At 44.9% G+C, this 18,229-nt stretch overlaps 1 long non-coding RNA gene across 4 annotated transcripts; it reads left to right on the top strand.

Moving 5' to 3' along the window:
- The first annotated feature begins 6,035 nt into the window (after positions 1-6,035).
- On the top strand, positions 6,036-10,865 carry LOC127314024 (uncharacterized). Of its 4 annotated transcripts, XR_007859297.2 has the most exons (5): positions 6,036-8,052; positions 8,146-8,307; positions 8,894-9,015; positions 10,146-10,358; positions 10,527-10,865. It is a non-coding gene; the product is annotated as an uncharacterized lncRNA (long non-coding RNA). The 4 variants fall into 4 exon arrangements; XR_007859300.2 differs by having other exon boundaries at positions 8,894-9,001; positions 10,146-10,865; XR_007859296.2 differs by having other exon boundaries at positions 10,146-10,865.
- Positions 10,866-18,229: the final 7,364 nt, after the last annotated feature.

The raw sequence follows: 18,229 nt of genomic DNA, 5'->3' as shown, positions 1-18,229 counted from the left end.
GTGAAACCAGACAAAAAGCAGAGAGGGTTAGACGGCTCCGTGGCAGATTGGGACTGCGAGGTTTCACTGGTGTAGACAGCGAGGGATTAAGTGGCGGGCTTGCTTTGTTCTGGTGGGATCAGCTGCATGTAGAGGTCATATCTAGCTGCGAGAGGTATATAGACGTGCACGTAAGGGCATCGGACATGGAGCCAACTTGGAGGCTGACGTGTGTGTATGGTGAACCAAGAACTGAAGATCGACATGAGATGTGGACCATGCTACAGAATCTGAAGAATGAGTCCGACTTACCTTGGTGTGTACTTGGGGACTTTAATGAGGCGATGTGGTCTTTCGAGCACTTCTCTGTGACTCCACGGTGTGAGTCGCAGATGCTTGCTTTCCGTGATACGCTGGAGATGTGTGGATTAGTGGACTTGGGGTTTTCGGGTCTACCCTTCACGTTTGATAACAAAAGGAAGGGCCGACACAATGTTCGTGTGCGTCTCGACAGAGTCGTCGCGGATAATCAGTGGAGGAACATGTTCGCGGAGGCCAGGGTAGTACACAAGGTGTCTCCTTGTTCTGACCATAATCCGATTATTCTATACTGTGAGAAGGAAGAGAAGCCATTGCGGAGACCAAATAGAAGACAATATGAGGTCATGTGGGAGCGGGAAGCCAGCCTACCCGACCACATTTCAAATGCATGGGTTGAAGCTGGGCCTAAATCAAATTTGGGCCAAGTTCGTGCAGGCCTTGGAAAGGTCATGCAACACCTCCAAATGTGGAGCAAGCAGAAATTTGGCAGTGTGAAAGCCCAACTAGAAAAATCACGATCTAGACTGGAGGAACTTATGAGTATGAATGCTGACAGAGAAGAGATACGTCGAGTGACTGATAGCATGAATGAGCTTCTCTACAGGGAGGAGATGATGTGGTTGCAAAGATCAAGGATAGATTGGCTACGAGAGGGGGACCGAAACACGAAGTTCTTCCATAGTAAAGCTGTATGGCGCGCACGAAAGAATAAGGTGAAGCAAATTATTGATGATAGTGGTGTTGTGCATACAGAGCAACAGAGCATGGGGAATCTTGTTTCTGATTATTTTCAGAACATTTTCACATCCGATCCATCCATTGACCCTACCCCGGTTCTTGAGTTGGTGGAATGTAAAGTAACGGAGGATATGAATAGCAAACTTTGTGCAGATTTTTCAGACAAAGAAATAGCTGATGCACTGTTTCAAATTGGACCCTTGAAAGCACCAGGGCCTGACGGCTTCCCAGCAAGGTTCTTTCAACGCAATTGGGGTCTGCTGAAGGAAGAAATCATCCCTGCAGTCAAGGCTTTCTTCACAACTGGTGTTATGCCCGCAGGTGTCAATGATGCTACAATTGTTTTAATTTCCAAAGTTGACCATCCAAAGAAAGTGACGGACTTTAAACCAATAAGTCTCTGTAATGTAATATATAAAGTGGTGGCGAAGTGTTTAGTGAATAGATTGAGACCCATCCTGGATGAGATTGTGTCACCAAATCAGAGTGCCTTTGTGCTAGGTCGGCTGATCACCGATAATGCCCTTCTTGCTTTCGAATGCTTCCATTACATCCAACAGGAAAAGGACCCGGAGAAGAGCTTCTGTGCCTATAAGCTAGACCTTTCGAAGGCGTATGACCGGGTTGATTGGGATTTCTTGAGGCAAGCGATGCAAAAGTTAGGCTTCTCTCATCGGTGGGTGCATTGGATAATGTCATGTGTCACCACGGTGAGGTACTCGGTTAAATTCAATGGAGCTATCTTGGATTCGTTTGCACCGTCGCGTGGGCTACGGCAAGGTGACCCTCTCTCCCCATTCCTATTCCTTTTTGTGGCTGATGGTTTATCTGCATTGCTTCGACAAGGTGTGGCTCAACAGGCAATTACACCGGTCAAAGTCTGCCCTAGAGCACCGGGCGTCTCTCACCTCCTCTTCGCGGATGACACACTTTTATTCTTCAAGGCCGAGACACAAGAAGCTGCGAGAATTGGCGTGGTGTTAGACACATATGCACGTGCAACGGGGCAATTGATCAATTTGAACAAGTGCTCGATCATGTTTGGTAAAGCTTGTCCTGTGCAAACACAAGATATTATTAGAGGTACTTTGCAACTTCAGAGATCAGACTTTGAAGAGAAATATTTGGGCCTGCCTACTCCCCAGGGGAGGATGAACAAGGGTAGGCTCCAGAACCTGCAAGTTCGGTTTACAAAAAGGTTTTTGGAGTGGGGAGATTCGTTTCCATCTCAGGCTGCGAAAGAAACACTCATTAAGTCAATCGCACAATCTATTCCAACTTACATTATGAGTGTCTTCAAATTACCTATGGCTCTGTGTGATGATCTAAATCACATGGTGAGGAACTACTGGTGGGGTTCAGACAAGGGAAAGAGGAAGACCCATTGGAAATCTTGGGATGCAATCACACACCCTAAACGTTCTGGCGGCCTGGGGTTTAGGGACTTTCGGCTCTTTAATCAAGCGCTTCTAGCACGCCAGGCTTGGCGGTTACTTACCAAACCAGAGAGCCTTTGCGCTACTATTCTAAAAGCAAGGTATTATCCTAATGGGCGTCTTGAGGACACTGTGTTTGCTGGGAATGCTTCTACGACTTGGCAAGCAATACAGTACGGACTTGAACTCCTAAAAAAAGGCTTAGTGTGGAGAATCGGCAATGGGATCCAGGTGAGGATCTGGCGTGATCCATGGTTGCCAAGGCCTCCTTCGTATCGACCAATATCGCACAAAGGGGAATGTCGTCTTCGACGCGTGGAGGCGCTGATCTCTGTGGATGGCTCTTGGAACCAACAGCTAGTGCGCAAGCACTTCTGCGCCCCTGACGTTGACGAGATTTTGAAGATTAACCTGTCAGTACAAAACGAGGTAGACGTCATTGCTTGGGGACCCGACATAAGGGGCCTCTTCTCGGTGCAAAGCGCGTACAAACTGGCGTGGGATACAACTCATCGCACTTCTATGTGCGCTGCGAGCAGGGAACCGGACGGTCGTCGTACTGTCTGGGACATGGTATGGAGATGCCCTGCTCCCCCAAAGGTACGCGTCTTTGCTTAGCGAGTTGCGACTAACGGTTTAGCTACCTGGGATAACAAATTGAAAAGGAAGATTGTGACCTCTGATATTTGTATTGTTTGTGGAATGGAACGCGAGGATACATTCCATGCCCTATGCAGATGCCCCATGGCGCGGGACCTGTGGAGAGCGATGGAGGAAGCCTGGCCCTTACCGGCAATTGAGAGCATCAAGAATAATGGCTCGGAATGGATCCTGCAGGCCTTGGACCAAGTTCCGGAGCAGATGCACATGATGATGATGATGACCTGGTGGCGCGTCTGGCATGTCCGTAATGAGGTGGTGCATCACAAGCCTGCGCCACCCATCGAAGCCTCACGACGTTTTCTATGTAGCTATTTGGACTCTCTGCTATGCATCAAACAGAACCCAATGGCGGATCCGATAAAAGGAAAATCTGTCATCGCTTATACTACAAAATCAAAGGAGAAAAATTTAAGAGACGCGACATCATCATCGCAAGCCGCACTGAAGACTTGGACCAAGCCACCACTGGGATGGTCTAAGCTAAATGTTGATGGAGCATGGACTGATGAGGAGAGTGTTGGAGGCACTGGGATGATTCTTCACGATGATGTGGGCATGATCTCTGTCTCGGCTTGCTGGTCCATACCATCCTGTACCAGTCCACTGGAAGCGGAGTCGAGAGCTTGTGTGAATGGATTGGCCCTTGCCCTGCAATGGACGGACAAGCCAATCTTGCTGGAGAGTGACTGTCTAGAAGCTATCCAAATGATCAACGATACTGGGCCAAATCGCTCGCATATGGTTGCGCTGGTTAATGTGGTCAAATACCTTAGTAGTAGCAGAGTGTGCAAGTTCGTTCATGTTAATAGAACTCTTAATGGAGTGAGTCACTGTTTGGCTCGCTTTGGTCGTTTAAATTCATGTACTAGAGTCTGGCCACGTTCAGCTCCAGAAGAAGCTCACTTAGTTTGTAATCAGGATGGAACCCCTTTTCTTGATTAATATATATTATTTTCCGCAAAAAAAAAAAAAAAGAAGTACATCCGTAGCTGTACATGCATGTAGGACTTGCACTGTCCTCAGTTTCTGTTCTTCCAAGCTGAACTTTGGTTTCTTGAGAGAAGAAGAAGAAAAAATGACATGTGCGTATGGATTCTGATCCTTCCGGCCGCCACTCCGCCAGTTTTGTAAAAAAATAAAAATCCCCCCAAAAAAGGCATAGATCTACATGCCAGTTTTGCCCATGGGTCGGTCTTATCCGAATATTGTTGTGTTCGTGTTGATGGATCAATGGATTGGCTTCTAGTGATTATATAGGGGCGCATTTGGTAGTTTGGAAAGCCTTTGGCTGGCATGGGAAACACAATTTTTGGTCTGTTTGGTTTCGTGGGATCCTCCTTGTTGTTGCATAACACGGTTCTTAAAGCATCCCGGGCCAAGTCCGGGGGGAACGCCTGAATCGTCCATTTCCAGCGAGGCACCCTCGTCTCCGACAAAAACGACAACGCCACATTCCCGCAGAGCCACCGAAGGGAGATGGCGCGAGCTCGCGCGGAACGGCAAAAAATTAGCGGGATGAATTTGGTCACCGCCCTCAAAATTTCGCCACCTTACAGGGGCGGCTCTCTCACCGCCAATAACAAATCCCACATTTCCCTCATTTCGAGCTTATCCACCCTTCAAGATCTAGCGACATGGTCGGCTGGTCCTCACCCGCAAGGTCGGCGAGGCTGGCAGCAACGACTGGCCACAACTTGTCGTCTTCTTCCTATGTGTCGATCACTCCGGTTGTTGTAAGCTCCTGCAAACCCTAGCCTTAGATTTAGAACTTGTGTGTACACAGGGAGATCTGAGAGCCTCCATTGTATGCCATTCCTTCGTCGCTGGTCGTGGTTGGATCTGACTCTAGCACGGGGACGGTTGTCGAGGTTGGATCTGACTCTAGCACGGGACAGTTGTGCTGCCTGGTTCTGCACCAGGGTTTCCTGCTTCCCCGACCTTGGTGTTGCGTATGGATCCTCTGACTGTAAGAACGCTCTTGTCTGGTTTCATTGATATGCTAATGAATGTGGTAGTTCATTGATGTGATAATGCTTACGAATGTGGATGTGGTAGTTCATTATGTGCTAATGCTTACGGATGTGGATGTGGTAGTTCATTGATGTGCTAATGCTTAGCTATATTCGTTTGGTATTTGTCATATAGGCGATCTTACCACTGGGCTCCCCTCATCTTTATACTCCATCTATCAATGCTTATGATTCCCTGTTTACACACAAACACAAACGTGCCATGGTTTGGCAAACCAAAGATGTCCAAGTTTGTGCCGAACCGCTTGGTTGAGCTCGTCAATATAGGCTATATGATCTTACAATATGTCATTGTCATCCGCCTTAACACTTAATCCTTCTGGATTGCAACGCTACCCGAGACATCGTGAATGTGTCAACAACCTGATCACGAACTATGCTCAGATGAAGACAATCTTCACACCCCGGTTTGTCTGCAAGGACCAGATGTACCAACCGCACTTCCTGGCCAGGGCACTCAACTACAACAAAGAAGAGTATGCCGCGTACCGTGTGTTGCAGCCATTGAAGAGGAGTACCTGGCTTAGGACCTAGATAGATATGCAAGTAGTTTGCTGCTTAGTGCTTCTGCTTCATTCTTCATAATCCTCTCGATGATGGTCATGATCTGCTAAACAAATCATGCATATTTTGAGAGGTCGTCTTGTATCCCTCCATTACCTAGGACGTGCTTCAAAATGATCCCTGATATGTAATGATGAACTTGTTTGAGGTGGTATTATCTAAATAGATTATGGCTGTTGTGATCCCTGGTCTCTCAGCGTTTTGCCGGTGCGTGCATTAACGTGTGGGTCCCTGCAGGTGTGTAGGTGGCGGCCATTCTAGACTTGGGCGGTTCCGCATCGGTAAACCAAAGTGTACGGGCCCGCTTCCCAAAATCTATCTTATCTCTTCGTCTTTGCCAAGTACTAATTCCTCTCCTTCGTTTCCCATCTCCACAGATAAGGCGCAGAGAGGACCACGAGTCGCCATGGTCGTCCACCTTGCCGGAGTTGGTGACGCCATGCCTGGCTGCGAGGAGACGGCGTCGGACAGCCTGGACCTCCCCGGAAGCGGTGCGCGACGCGGAGGCGAGGAATAAAACTTAGGGATGTGGGGGTGTGTGCTCGCCGGCGCCGGAGAAGAAAGAGTCGGGGTCGGCGTTTAGAGGGATGGTCGCTGGTCGGCCGGGAGGTGGCGGTCCGGCGGAGAAAGCGGCTAGGGCAGGGTGGGGCGGCAAGGCGGCGCGATAGCGCAGCTGGCCGCGGGCGACACTGACAGGCGATTTGGCCGGTGGTTGGTGGCCAGTTCCGGTGGTGCTCCTCTCCGGCGAAGCAGTTGTTCTTCCCCTCATCTCCGGCTGCTTCCGACTGGAAAAGAACAACGGGCGTTGGGTCGATCTTCCTCCTTCCTCTGTTCTTATGCCTTTTGGACAACTACTGTAGCACCGGGGCTCCTTGCTTCGCCTGCTACTATTCCTGCGGTGGAGCCGACTCAGCACCTTGGTCTAAAAGTGCATACTCCCTCATTGAGACTATTTGGTGCTACAATCAAGTCACGTCTGGCTCTAATTTTGGACTTTGGAAGCAGAACGGTGCAGACTGGAGTTCTTTTTTGAGAATAAGTTGGACAGCATGCCTTGCTATTGTTGGCAATGCGGATATTGATGATTCCTGTATATAGTACATACAAAGCTGGATTACAGATTAAGGCTTACATGTGGTGCGAGTCTATTCAAGAGTAATGCATCTCTCCCTTTTATTATCTGCAAGGTAGCTGCAGTTTTTTGACAGAATAATTGGTTAGGCTGATCAATTTGAATTTATTTCTGGTAGATTAACCTCTGCACCAGAAGATGACCTCTGCATTTTGTTGTCGGTTCTAAATAAGTTGCCGGTTTTATTTACAATGCAGTATCCATTAACGCCCAATCCACATTTGTAGATGATTGGGTACACAATACTACACCTTGTACAGTTTTCTGAGGCAAACTAGAAATTTCTAGGGCTATCATTTATGGGTAACCAATCCGAATTCTAAATGAATAAACATTACCATTGTGGGGGTATTGTTATAGTTCCTAAATACAGAGTCTACACATATGCTTTAGAAGCTGGGCTCACTAACTTGCTTTATCCTACAGTCCTATGTGACGAACCATTGAATTTCTGCAATATTGCATTACAATTTTCTGTTTTGAGCTCCCACACATTCCTGTGAAAGTAAAATATGGATAATTCTTACCTAACATTATGCTCTAGCTTCAAAAGCATTTATAACTTTTTTTTTTACAGAATGGAGTGTATATATTATTGAAATAACAAGTCTTTTTTTATAGAACTTATCATTATAGGAACCGCTGCTCCACATACATATTTGTTCAGAGCCAGAACCTGGCTTCTGATCGTGTTTTTGGGTACTAGCATGCAACCATAAACGTAACAGAAATCATCAATGAAAATTTATTTAATTCAACGTTATTGACTTTTCATAAAAAATATATAAATCTAACTAGAACAAAATAAAGTATCCTATGGAGGTTTAACAAGTACAAAGAAACATGAATACATGTTAGACAAGAGTATTGTTGCATTCTATGCGGTAAAAATCTTTTTTGTTGACAACTAAAATAAAAATCTTATGTGACAGCAAGGAGAAAAGGAGCAGGGATTATGCGGATATTCTACTATTAAAAAATCACACGCCTGATAGATGCTTGTGTTCGTTTTGATTTCATCATTAAGCTATTGTTAATTGCCATGGATGGTTCAACTGAATTATTGGTTGTCCCAAAAAAACATAACTAATTAGTTTATGCATCTAATATTTGATTGAGGTGCTACCTGACATGGTTGTCCGAAGGAAGAGATGGACACAACATGAACACTGTCGATAGCCAATTTGAGGTATTTATGCAATACCCTGAAGGTTGAAGGATATCATACACATTTAGAAATGTTTTTGTTTGAGTAAAATGAACTTATGATTATGCCCCCTAGGTATACTGGCGGCGGTGGGAGATATGGTGAAGGCGGAGGGGCGAAGGCTGGAGAGGACCATGATTTGGACCTTTGCAGCGGCGCTTTCTGGGATCGGCCCAGGCTTTGAAATATGCATGTGGTGTTACCCGCAAGTGGAGCTTCCTATCTCCATCACTCGCGGTGAGCACTATGGACGGTTTTCTCTACCCCATTCTTGATATTTGTGAGTTTTGTCTTTTCCTCAATTCCTTTCAAAGATTTCTATGATATACTTTGCAAGGTTTGGAGATACAGTTGTGGTGAGTTACGTTATATTTTCTACTGTATCTAACTCAATAAAGATCATCTTTATTGACTTTCTCAATTTAGCTGTTGTGGGAATAGAATCTTGAGCATCCTTTGGTTGATTGTGATAAATAATGTAGAATGCAGTTGACCCTTTATCATTATGAATATGGAACGGTTAGACATGCGGGAGTGGTAAAATCAGTACAATATGTGGGACTGGGATATTATTTGTACTGTTCTCAATTGACTCTATTCCTTACTCTTTAACACGTGCATAATGAAATGATTTTTGGGTATGGACACAGCTACGGTGACAGACATCTTTATAAGAAAAGCAAGACTGCTAATTGTTGTAGTCTTTGCATTATCATTCTTCTCAGGAAGATGCTGAGAAAAACCTAACTTACAATTATTGAGCGGGTAACATGTATGAGAAGTATTGCAACTAACGATCTTATTTATGAAATTTCGGAGGCAGCGAAGGCGCAACTGCAACTTATCATTGTTGCAACTGCCAGTATGTGCATTTTTCTGTCGTCATCTCATCAATGCCAACCTTGCAGTGCCTTTGGGTTTCAAATTTATGGTAGTTACTGATACGTAAGCACTTTCAATCTCTATTGTTTTGTGTGGATGTGAATGTAGTGTGATAGTATGTTTCTGCATCTACTGTGTTTTTCGAATATCGAAGGTAGTTTAATTCATACAAGCTCTGCAATGGAATCAATGTCATCTCATACTTTCTAATAGAGCTACTCTTTTTTGGAAGCAAATTATCCACAAGAAATATCTCGGTTATTTTGGGTAAAATTATTAGAAGTTCATAAAAGGGCTTATATTTAGTGGTGTTAATGTTGTTGTTGTTTCTTTATGGGCATTCTATAAATTATGTTCATCTTAAAATTCTTTGTTGTTTCTACTCCTTTAAATTATTTTCCGATATTTGAAGTATGAATCACAGCCTGATCTCTCAATGGATTACAACAAATATCATGTGATATATAATGTGACATTGTCAATGTACATTTAGCCATTTACCATATAATAAATGGTTTAACGGTATCACAGACTCTAATCTAAAAGAGTAAAATCGTGATCTTCGCAAACAACTAATATGAAAAGCAATTTCCACGAGGTTATTCTATTTGCTTTGTGGATAATACGAATGAAATTATCACCATGCCACCTCCTTTTGATTTCTTTTCAAACCATATTTTGTATACTTCTAAACAATAAGCCAGTGGGCCTGGGTGCCTTCTTAGGGCATCTGCCCTGGCCGTGTTGCTGCCTTGTGGGTCATCTCTATGGCCCACTGGCCCTGTCTCAGCCTCCACCTCTAGACGAAGCGAAGCCCTAAATCCTCCCTCTATTGTCCTTGTTTTGAGCCGCCTCCCCTCGTGCCCATTCCACCCCCAGAAGCTGCTCCATCTCCACCCCTCCACCACATATGACATATACTACGAGTATGTCACAGTAGAGGATGTGTTGCTGCTGCCGCTCCTTCATGATGCACTAAAAAGTGCTAAATTAGTCGCTATCGTGTCTTAGTTCAGCTGCGAATTCAAAATTCATGTTGCATATATTTTAGTTTGAGTGGTAGAATAAAAAGTTGATCCTCGCATTCTTATCCGGGATACAAATTGGAGCTCTTTATTGATGCCTATTGTATGTATCCTCTGTTTTTACTATGATTCTAGACTTATATCTTACATTGTGCTATTTGCCAATAGTTGACAGGGCTATAGACCACAGGCAACTGAAGATAAATATAAGCTAAATATGCTGCTAAGAAGCTTGAATTTTAACGGAGAGGTTTGGCCTGCATCAGCTTCCTAGCCCTACACATCCACTGCTTAATTTTGGCAGTACAAATTCTGCAGTTGGTCTGTCTGTACTCATCTGAAGTTGAGCTGGCCTCCAGGATCTCCATGATAGATTACACTGTACTTATTTCTGTTTTACGTCTCCAAACCTCATCTGCAACGTGCCCATTTGTTTTCTTAGTCAATATTCATGAGAAAATGGCATTGCCTAATTTATATTGATTCACAAGTTGGAAATGTATTCATGCAGTCCATCCCAACTTATTACTTTCTTTTTTCTTTTGGCAGGCTGTAGATTCTGAACCATTCGAGTCTTGACCCTTTACGCGAAAGAAAATTGATGATGATTTGGTAACATGAAGCCAGCAAGCTGTAGCATATAATTATAATGCAGTGGAGTGAAAAAGGGAGCCAGAGAAATGCGACCTAACTTCATAGTTGTCATTCTCTTAGTTTAGTTTGAGTGGAAGTACTCCCTCCCACGTCGTAAACCTCCGATATGTTTCGTGGGATGGAGTATAAAAAGTTGACTGTAAGATTGCTAAACAATGACTCGATAGAATGCTAATGGGGGATCCTCCTCGGGTCTTTACCACAGATAGATAAAACAAGCTCTTTATTGATGCTTATGTGTGTATCCTCCGATTTACTATAATTATAGGCTTAACAAATCAACATTAGTACACCAGTCAGACAATTTTAAGTGACAAAACTACTTATGCCATTAAGGCATAGCGATGAAGAAATAGACAGTGTTACACCCAGTTGCAACCAAGATGAATCAACGTTGTGTGATACCGCTTAGCATGCGGCGCGGCGAAGCGCGCTGTCCATCTAGTATATTAAACCCTCGTGTGATGAACCTGTGATGCATCATGAAGTATAGATGCTTTGCTCGTGAGGCATCGCCCAGTACTTGATGTGTATTACTAGCACCTTCAGCACATTCAGCACTACTCGATAACCTTACCACTCAAATGGAAGGGTTTAACACAACACACTCATGTTTGCAACCAAACAATGTGTGCGTTGCACCACCAGGGCAGAAAGGCGTTCGTGCAGCCACCCAAATAATGGGAGCGGTCTTCCCTACCGAAATAACTAGGCTTTTCTGGCCCAGAGCTCGTATCGTACGCGCAGGACGTTCCATCTCACTAGCGCAGTAAGACGTAAATCGGATCTAGACTACCAAACGCGTCCTACGCTGAATAGGAGCAGGTAGCGTATGCATGTGTTCCTGTGAGCACGCTCGAGTGGAGACAACCAAACAAGGCTGAGTGGTTGATGTATATAAAAGGTGCACTAGTCATTATATTGGTGTGCATCCATGTGCAGCTAGTTGTGCGCATGGCTCGACATCCCCTACCCAACACGTCTTGCACTACTATGTGCTATGCTTATGAGGTGTGGCGTGGCAGGGGTCAACCTCAGTGACATATTGTATCTAAGTCTTACGATGATATAGCCTCCAGGACGAGTGTGGACTGTAGAGTTGTTTGGTTGGTTGACGCGTTGTATCTAAGTATCACGGTGACCACATGCTTATAGTTGTTTGGTTGATTGCACATTTTGTTGATAATAAATCCAATAAAGGAATGAAAACTTGTTTTATTATGTTACATATTTTCGTGTCCGGAAAGAAATATGTTTATAACAATTGTTTATCTTACAGCATGCAATATTTTTTCATGCAATGTTTGAAAATAAAAAGTTGTTATGAGGCAACAAACTGGTTTCTACCTATGAGACTAGAGATAGAGGGAGAGAGGCAATTTTAGGCAGTGCTGAATTGAAATTTGTTTAGCAAAACATGCGGAATAATTTCCGAATAGTTGAGGCCTAGTTGCCCTCCAGTTCGTTCTTATATAATTCAAATATCAGACCAACCCAATTCGATTCCGCTAACCTTGGTGTCCATAGTTACAAAGCTTAAAATGTTAAGCATTTCAGGTTAACATCGAAACTTTATTATTCTACGTACATCAATCCATCTTCATATAACATCGTTTGACACATGGATACAAACATTTTTCCACCATTTTGACCTCCCCAGGTTCGCAAATTCCACACTTCCTGTAGTGCCACCACAACTGTGCTCTACATTGAAGCCTCCCTCAACTGAGACATACTCAACAAGTGGGGCGGATGCCTAGCATTTTGGATGCAATCACCACCAGGTGCTATGAGTGGAATGACGATCGTGTGGCGGTGTGCTTCCCAGTGCCTCCTTTTCCTACATATACGTGTGCATGTTGTACATGTGTGCATATCTCATGACTTCATATTGTCGTTGTTTCCAAACATGAGAAATAAATGAGTAAGAAAATGCTAGGAATGTGGAAAGGGAAGTTGTATATGACTCCATATATATATACATAGAAGTGGAGTGGTATATTTATATGATGAAACTCTCCATCAATTCTATAATTCTCATGTGATAAAAAAATTGTAATTCTCATTATTGGCCTCCTACGGTGTCTAGTTGTCCTACAAAAAAGTGACGGCATGTGGGTGGATAGAACCACCCAACAACTAGTAATTTAAAGAAGGTGAAATATCATGATACACCAACATATGCACATGAATCCTGGAAGACTTTGATCATGAGTTCGTCGAGCAATTTTTAAACATCGGTAATCACAATGTAAACATGTTAACAGAGATAAAAGTGTAGTACAATTTTAGTGCACCTGATATATGAAAGGTCCATGTGAATAAGCATTAAATTAATAAGAATTTACTTTATTTGTAATTTGAGCTTAGTTTGCATAGAAAATGCACAACCAAATACTACAATAGGTACATTTGAAAAAACTGCACCAGTACTAACTAGTTTCTAACAAATGACAAATGCCTTCGATCAAACATATAGTTGTATACTTTTTCGGAACGGAATAAAACGGATTGCCTCATCTCTTTACTTAAGAAGAATTTTAAGTTACAAGGTTTCACCAGGGGTTGAGAAACCCTCTGCCCTGTTATTACAAAATGCATACTCTCCTGCATGGTTTGACTCAATTATTTCGCCCTTGCGGTGACCCAATTTCTAGAATCTTCTTTGATCTTGGTGATGAAAAATTGCAGCATTGACTTAGTTTGATGGAATACCCTCACATTTCTCTCCTTCCAAATTTCCCCAGAGACCAACATAACAAGCTGTGCGTTGGTTTCACAATGCTGGCCAGCTTAGAGGACAAGAGAACGCCATCATTCTTTGACCGAGTTTATGGTCACATTGTCCGGTGTCGATCTCAGTTGTTTCGAAACAAGCCTTGATGCTCTCCCAAATCAGAATGGAATACCGGAATTGGACCAAAATATGCGCCGCAGTCTTGGGTGCTAGCTTGCATAGTTGCCAAAAGCCACAGTTCGTCCATCCTCTCTTCTCCAATATGTCCTTCGTACACACCCTATTTTGGATATTAACCCATGCGAAGAGCTTGGATTTTGGGAGTGCCTAATTTCCACACACACACACAACAACGCACGTATGTGGCTTCCGGCCCCAAGAAATGAATCTTGTAAGCCGACTTGGAGGATTATTCACCCAAAGTCGTTAAGATTCAGGAGTATCCGTTTTTGTATGCGGATGCTACTATCTAGCCAATATAGTTTGCATCCGTGAACTTGATTTAGTAATACAAAAAGTATTAATTCTATAATCATTTGCAAAAAATCCAAATTAAACCACAATAAATTTGAAATTGCCATGTTGGTGTGGCTGTAAGTTGTACACCACCCGCATTGTCTGCAAGGCGGCAAGTCTGCATCCATTGTTAGAATGGTGGCACCGAGAAAAAGGTAGCGGCCACATAGGTGTACCCAAATTTATTGTGCACTGAAGGTGGCAAGCACACCCTGGGAATGGAGGGACCATGGGATAGGAGGTGGACGGAAGGCGACATCGATCTAAAATCAGCTAGTCTTGGGATAGGAGGTGGAGCAAGGTGCAAGGCTAGCAGCTGGCATCGACAATAGGAGGCAGGCATGTAAACACCGGGGCTTTGTGGCTGTGGGACCAGTGTGCAGCAATAGTGATAGCGAAATCTATTTGAAGTGAGGTTTGTATAATTTTGCACTCACCGTTGTTTATTATTTGTTTCCCATTTTCTTTTCTATATGTGTTCTACCTTTATTATTACTAGGACAATGCCCGCGCGTTGCCGCGGAATAGGAAACATTTTTGAGCCCCTCTTTTGTCCAGCCCTGGCTAAGCACGCGCCAGCCCCGCGCCTCCCTCGGGGTAGGGATGGAGTGTGTTGTGGCAGCGTTGGGTGCTCAGGAGAGAAAGGCCAGGCGGATTAGGGAATAAGACATATTCCTGCATGTCTAAAACGAGCCGTGGTTATATGTGAATTGGTGGGAGGATAATTAGTCTAAAGAAAATGTTGGATGGATGAAATAAATCTAGATATGTCGGCCGCCCGAAGGTGATAAGCTGCGTAAGCGTTGCCACTATGACACTTTGCTCGTACTCCATGTCGGCAACGGCTACCACCATCTTCCTTTGGTTGACGAAGCGGAGGTAGCCTTTGTTGTGTTTCTGGTGGTGCAACATCTTCTATGAGCACCTTACCAACTCGTGTAATCCTGGTTACGAAACCTTGTGAGTAATCGTTAACGAACGACTCGCCGACGAAGTTAAATCGAGGTGGAGCGAGTTAGTCTTCGACGATAAAGAGCCACGTTTGGGATCTTTTTCCACAACATGAAGGCGATAGGACATGGGACTGGATGGTGTTGTCGCCGATTGAGAGTTCGAGACAGGCGCAACACCTGATTAAAAAACCGGTGCAACAAAAATCAAGTATAATTTACATATTACAAATTGACATAAATTAAAAACTAAAAGTGTAAAGTAAATTAAACATGGTTTGTTCAAAAACACAAACAAATCGTAAGCTAGTTTTTTTTATTGAGCTGTGAGCTAGCTATCTTTTACCAATTTAGCGCGTCGGCCCGCTCACGTACGTGGCGATGCACGACGGCCCGCTTGGCGCAGGCAGACGCGTGTCCTAGTGTCTTTCTCTCACCAACTCTCGGCGCCTCGTGTAGCTCTGCAGAGCTTGCTGATGTGCTACTCAGGGCCACTTCTTTTGGACTTATGCTTATAGAGAAGCCAGCTTATAGATTTCGGTGGGGAGAAACTCCAGTGGGGAGAAGCTCCTAGAAACACTTTGTCCCCTTCTTTTGGGCTTATGAAATATAGACTTATTTGTTGTGCAATGTCCATGCTGCCCCTAAATGTAATGTGCAGCTGATTATTGGTTCCATAGTGAGATTTTCTATTTTAGTTAATACATAGAATACACACCATTAGAAAAGCAATTATTATACGTACAACAGGTTAGCCTCCAAACAGCACATGAACAGTTCGTCATGTTCTTCCAAATACATAGTAAAGGAACAATTCGTTCCCTTCTTCCGTAAACAGTACAGAGGAACAACAGGGGCGGGGGAGGCAGCGCCGGCGAGCGGTGGTGGAGCGGCAGGGGCGGCTGCTAGCGGCGGCGCTGGCGGGGCAGCGGGCGACCGCTTGCAGTTTTCTCGATGCGGGAGAGGGTCCTCGATGGATTTTTTTTCGTGGTCAACCGTTTTCTCACGTGGTGGGGTAATCTGTCGTAAATTATACCAAACTAGAGGGCAAGTTGACGTACCGGTTCGGTTCTCTCAGGCAGAAGCTCGGGAAACTGCTCTCCATCAGTTTCTAGAATTGCACTGAAAGTTGGCTTAATGGATTTTTTTTCGTGGTCAACCGTTTTCTCACGTGGTGGGGTAATCTGTCGTAAATTATACCAAACTAGAGGGCAAGTTGACGTACCGGTTCGGTTCTCTCAGGCAGAAGCTCGGGAAACTGCTCTCCATCAGTTTCTAGAATTGCACTGAAAGTTGGCTTCTCGGTGGAAATAAGCCTAGGTTAAGCCAGAGAGTTCTTTTGGGCTTCTCCTGTTTGGCACCTCTAGAAGAGCAAAAGAAGTGACCCTCAGCCTTGCTCCCACCAACTCTGCTCCCTCAATCTCTCCCATTCGCTATCACTTGGGCAAAGTTAAATCCTTTCTCATCATTAGATCTTTTAGGGCAAACAATGGTGCTGCTACTTCTTGCTTTTCTCAGGAGGCTTGCTGATATCCAGAGACTTGACGTATATATACTGGTGTGAATCCATATAGGAAAGCGAGGTGGGATTATTATTCTAGGCGTCCGGACGGGTCAATCGTTTGTGTCCACGACGCGCGCTAGACAAATCTTGGCTGGGTCAGGCGTACACTAACCGGAAGAAGCAAATCCAGGACTGAATTAACGGAGAGATGGAGCTGGGCCGGGCCTTTCTAGTCTAGGCTGCTGGACCCACTCAAATGAGGTGATTAGGAGATCTCCAGCTAGCGAGCCCGTTCCAGGTTCAGAGCGATGATCGGAGCGTCCGACTCATGCTAAATTTCATGAGCGGTGGCAGGCTCTGTAAATTGGACGGAATAATAAGGGTAATTCAAAAACGGACGAAAATTTTGGGGAGAAACCTTACTATCTACTAGCAGAATGCCCGTGCTTCGCTACGAGCAAACGACCGTTAATATATTTTAGATGTATCAAGGGTGGAAAGTGTTTCATTTTTCAAATTTGGAAGCCCTCCAAAATTTTTGTGGTGATGCCGATGTATAATGGGTGCCAGGCTTCCCCTAAAAACCATAACGAACTTGCGGTTAATTAGATTTTGCAAAGCATCAATTTCATAATGGAGTTTGATATTAATACATATGAGTGTCAACAATACAAGATTCAACATAATGTTCTAACAATAACGAAAAATAAGCTCAGTTTAATCTTTATCATTTCGAACAGATAAAAATGAGAGTCTATAATTTATGATCCCCAAATGTTTCGTGGATTTATTTAATAATGAGAAAATTGTAAACGTATTTAAATTGGGTACATAACCTTTCTATAACTCCTTAAAAAACCAGAGCATGAACATATACCATGGATCAACAGAAAACTTGTTGAGATAGTAAGTAGATGTGACCGAGGCAAAAGTATCAGGAGCGAAGGACGAGAGGGATAATGACTATCAGTTATGGGTGGTATTTGGTTTGTAATTTCTAGATATGTGACACCATACATTCACAAGTTTCACCTTAATAGTAAAGATTTGTTAATTCTAGCCGATTTACACGGAGGGATTTTTTAAGATAGTAAGTCGATGTGACCGAGACAAAATTATCGAGAGCGAAGGACGCAAGGCATAAGGATTGCCTAAGAACGCCTACGCCTACTCGTCGTCGTCGTCGCTGTCGATCACGACGGGCTCCAGTACCGGCCACGACCAGTTGGCAAGCGGCGGAACATACACCGGTGCCGTCGGCGGTGGTGGAGATGGAGCAGCCCACGTCTGTGGTGGTGGTTGAGCAGCCCACTCCGGTGGTGGAGGTGGAGCTGCCCACGGGTTGTACGGCGAAGGTGGAGGCGGCGGTTGCACCGGTTGCGGGGCCGAGTCCTCGAGCGCCCGTCGTAGGGCCTCTTCCCCCGTGAGGCCCGGCGGCATGATGTCAGTGGCGTACCAGGGCAGCGGCGGCTGCACCGGTCGGTCCACCTCCGAGACGAGGACGCCGAGCCTCGTGATCTTGTCGTCCGTCATTGTCGCCGGTTACTCGAACTCCCGGCCCTCCGCCATGGCCAACTGCCATTCCTGGAAAATGCAGGCGACGCAGTCTTCGCTGTCATCTTTGGCCTTCTCGTTGTGGTATGCCAGCGCGTAGTTGTAGTTGTCGTCCTCCTCGTCGTCCTGTGGAGGTGCCGGCGGCTCCCGTGTTCGCTGAAGAGGCGGCGGTGGATAGTCAAAAGGGAACTCTATGTCGCCGAGGAAGCCTGCCATCCTCCTCGGATCCTTCTCGGTCTTGCGCCAGGTGCGCCAGGTGTTGGAGTCGATGGCGTAGGCGGGATCAGCGTGGAGGTCCGACGGCAGGTACCACCGCCGGTGCCGGATCTCGGCGCTC

This window comes from Lolium perenne, chromosome 7 (assembly GCF_019359855.2).
Source record: "Lolium perenne isolate Kyuss_39 chromosome 7, Kyuss_2.0, whole genome shotgun sequence".
Taxonomy (NCBI): domain Eukaryota; kingdom Viridiplantae; phylum Streptophyta; class Magnoliopsida; order Poales; family Poaceae; genus Lolium; species Lolium perenne.
This window is presented reverse-complemented; position numbering and strand designations above follow the sequence as displayed.